The sequence below is a fragment of the Gossypium hirsutum genome, chromosome A03 (assembly GCF_007990345.1).
Source record: "Gossypium hirsutum isolate 1008001.06 chromosome A03, Gossypium_hirsutum_v2.1, whole genome shotgun sequence".
Lineage (NCBI taxonomy): Eukaryota > Viridiplantae > Streptophyta > Magnoliopsida > Malvales > Malvaceae > Gossypium > Gossypium hirsutum.
Genome location: NC_053426.1, coordinates 14,512,109 through 14,516,262, shown reverse-complemented (window position 1 = coordinate 14,516,262; position 4,154 = coordinate 14,512,109). Strand labels below are relative to the sequence as shown.

Genomic DNA, 4,154 nt, shown 5'->3' with positions numbered 1-4,154 from the left:
CTGCAATACTGTTTTTTTTTTTTTTCATATTCTTTCCTTCAAGTTTGGATGATATTTTATAACAGCTTAGACATTTATTGTGGTCCCTTTCGCATGAGACATTTGTTCAATACTTATTATCATATCAAATCAGACAAACATCTTAAGGGTTTTGAATAGTAATTAGAAAGCATCAGCCTGCATGCATGCTTGCTGCAATATTTCATCTGCCTGCACAGTTTTTTTTTTTGGGTAATCTTATTTGTCGTTAATTGAAACAAACATTAATCTAGGATGTAATATAAAAGTCTAAACAAAAGGCAAATGAAAGTTTTTCTAACACTATTTCATTAACATAAACATATGTATACATATATGATCAACGGCCGGGTCAATCAATAAGCAACAATGTTTCGGGCTATTATACGTAACCCATATGCCACAATAAAAAGAAGGCTTTACTTGCAAAAGACAATTAAAGCTGCAATCAACTTAATTCCTCGAAGCAACACTCCGCCTAGCCACATATGACATTAATTTAGTACTACTAGGGAAGATCTAGGAGTTCAACAATTAATGTTAAGGTGTGTTTTGTTCGTATAGTTTTATTATGTACAGAGGATTAAAGCATTACTTACTTCCCTTTTTTATTCAGCGAAGAATGAAGACAGTGCATTTGAGTAATTATTTTGATTGGCGATATATCTCTTCTTCTTGACTAAGCTGAGAAGCAACAAAGGTGTCAAGGAGGCCCCAATCAGTGGCTTGATCCACGGCTTGCTCATTGCTGTGGCTCCCAAAGAGTGCATTCAAGTGTTGGTGATGAGTTTTTTGAATATGATGGTCCTGTGTGAGGGATGAGCACTGGCCAAATGCAGCCATTGGATTGCAGCTTAGAGGATCCCGTGACTGGAGGTAATGGTCATGGGGAACTTGGTACTGCAAATCAAGCTCTTTCTTGCAGGAATAGGGAAGGTGGTGGTAAGCGTTATTAGATAGGGATGTTTGGTTTGGGGAATCTAGATCGGGAATGAATGGGACTTGATCATCATAACAATACGAAGATTCATGTTCACCGACTTTGCGCATAGCTGTTATTCTCTTCTTGAATACCCTACATACAACCCATCCTTCGTCCTGCATTAATCAGTTTAAGAAAAACATAATTTTGCAGAAAATTTCATCTCAAAATAAAGTATAATAAGTGAATAGGTACATATATCTATGAATTTGGCACTTTATTACTGTTACAATAGCCAAAAGGAGGGTTTCTTGCATGTCTTCCTCATGACTAATAAGTATATCTCTGCTACTTTCACATGTATATCTAGGAAATTATGTTTCAGAATAATATTTATTTTTATTAGTAAATTTTTTATCATTAAAATATGTTTTTATTAAAACTAAAATTACACTTTGTATCGCTTTATTACTATATGTAAATTTAGTTTTGCATTACGCTTTTACATTAACATTTAAATTTTTATTATAATGATCAAGTTAATTAAATTTTTTTAATTATGCTTAAAAATTTAAATAATATTAATTTTGAAATAAAAATATATTTTTTAATGAATTACATAAAATAATCTGTGAGGTTAAGGAGGAGTAGGAAGGTGATGAAAATGGTTATACTTTTCAGGGGTCTTAAAAACGAAAAGGGTTAAATTGTATCTCTTCATAATTGTAGATGAAGGTATAAAAAAGAAGCGTGTGGCATGTATATATACACACATAATTAGCGAGAAGAAATTGAAGTAGTAAAAAAGAAGACTTGCCTGTGGAGTCCCATTTTCATAAGTTTCAAGGCGATACTCATGCATAATCCAGTCAGACTTTTGTCCATTTGGGGCTCGACCTTTATAAAACACTAAAGTTTTCCTCATCCCAATCAAGTCATGCTTAGAATAAATAGCCTTGTCTCTGCCCGTCGCTTTCCAAAACCCAGCTGCCGTGGCTCTATTTGTGCGACTTCCTGTTGGATATTTCTTATCCTTATGGCTGAAGAAATACCATTCATTTTGCTCTTCTCTCCCTATTCTGCATATCTCTGCTCAAAACACAATATAAGCATAAAGATTGCTTAAAAACATAAAGGAAAAAAGGGTTAGATACCTTGAAGATCCCAAGGCTCAATTTTATAGAGATCAACATCTTTAATTACATCTAGGTCAATCTTTCTTAATGAGATTTTCTTTCTAAGGTAATAATCAACCAGTTCTTCTTCTGTGGGATGGAAGCGAAAGCCTGGTGGAACTTGTGGAAGTACATTCATTTTCTTTTTCTTGGGCCTGCAAAGCCAAGAGATCGTAGTGCTTATCAGCATCTTTAATCTATATTAACACATATTAAACGATTGAATGAGCATGAATATGTATTTAACATAATGCACAAGTTACAAGTACATTAATTTTTTTTTATGACTGACAACGAATTTCATTAAAAACTAATAAAAAACAAATATTTCCTCCTCTTTGGTAGTTAAAAAAGTTTTAACATTTCCTCCTCTTTGGTAGTTAAAAAAGTTTTAACATAAGGCATACCATAAACCTGTTTTTCCCAACCTAGAATGGAACTATTTATAAATCATATAAGCAATATATTTTATAATCAATGACGTGCCCTCAAAACTTCAAAATTCAATTCTAATTAAGATCCTTCCTGCATTGAATTTCTTATTTGAATGTAGAATAACTTTGAAACCATCTTTGCAATAGATCAATGTGGCAATATTAAAATGGTTCTGTTTTTAGAATGAATCAACATATGACTAGTCTCAAAGTTTGATAAATCCTTAAAACTGAAATTAGAATAGCAAGAACAGTTGATGAAGTTGCAAGGTTTCCATGAATAAAATGAGTAGATAGTATCATAGTAGCAAAAAAGACGTATAGTTAGCAAAAGATATTTTCTCTCTTGGGTTATTCTAAAGTTCATCTAATAAAAATTTGAGAAAAGTAATGCAATAATGGAAATTTTGCATGTAATAATCATGATAGAATCAAATAGTTGAAGCTTAAGAAAGAAAATGAAGTTAGCTTTATTCTTTTTCTTCAGCTTCCTTTGAAAGAAGAAAAACAAACTTGAAAATCATGGGATTAATGCATATTTTTTAAGCATCTGAAAATGGTATAACCATGCAGTCATGATCAAATGTATTAAAGTTCCACCTTTTATTAATTATTAGCACAGAAAAATCTTGTAGATCTGCAGCTCAAACAAGTATTTAAATGTAAAAACAAACAAAAATAATCCATACATCTAAAGGGAAAAAAACCATATTAGTAGAATTGTCATGGAAAAATGGAGACAATGAGCTCACAGTTCAAATACAGATCTGGGGTGATTGAATCTTCTCTTCCAGCAAAAATCAAGAGTTGGATCGAACAACCCTTTTTACTTTTTTCTCCCAAATATGACGGCAGTATTAGAAGCTTTTATTCCAAATTTGGACAGGAAGGCGACAAAAATATAAAGAAACAAGCAAGTATGTTTTACGCCTGCCTGAAAGGGGAGTTGTCGGATCGAATCCCGATAAAGAAAAAACAGAAGAAAGGCCACAAAAATGGAAAGGGTTTGAGACTTTAGAAGAATGGGAGGATGGAGAAGGAGAAGGGTTAAATAAGAAGCAAAAGAAAATGAAAGAGAGAGAGAGAGGAACCCTAATGATCAAAGAATGGGTATGATCTATCTATCTATCTATTTTAATAAGCTAATCTTTTCATTGTCATAAGCTTACGTTGCCTTTCACTGCCGGTTTGGAGCTAAATTGGTGCAAAAGCTTAAAAAAGGTGGCGCAATATCGGCTAAGACAAACACACAGAGAGAACTTCCTCTATTGCCATCTCCACCTGCTGCAACTGATAGAGACCTAGGTCTTGTATTGTAAGAAGGTGTTTGGTAAGGTGTATTGTTTTTCTTTTTTTCAATTTAAAGGTGGTTTATATTATAGAGAAATCCCCGTTCAACAGCATGCCAAAAAAAAAAAAAAAACCAGAAAGGTAAAAGGTCTACTCTAGACTGTGGCTGAAAGTGGGTTGGTGGCCCTTTATTAGCCCCAAACTCCATTCCTAGTCCCTACCATTTCCTCCCTTATTTTCAAGTCTTAACTGTAATAAAATCGCAATGATAATGCTGGAGTCATGTTGGATTAAGCCATTCATTTTCCATCACTT

The 4,154-nt window shown here is 33.2% G+C and overlaps 1 pseudogene; it reads right to left on the bottom strand.

The window, feature by feature from the left end:
- Window positions 1-561: 561 nt before the first annotated feature.
- LOC107886169 (NAC domain-containing protein 7-like) lies at window positions 562-3,902 on the bottom strand (annotated as a pseudogene).
- Window positions 3,903-4,154: the final 252 nt, after the last annotated feature.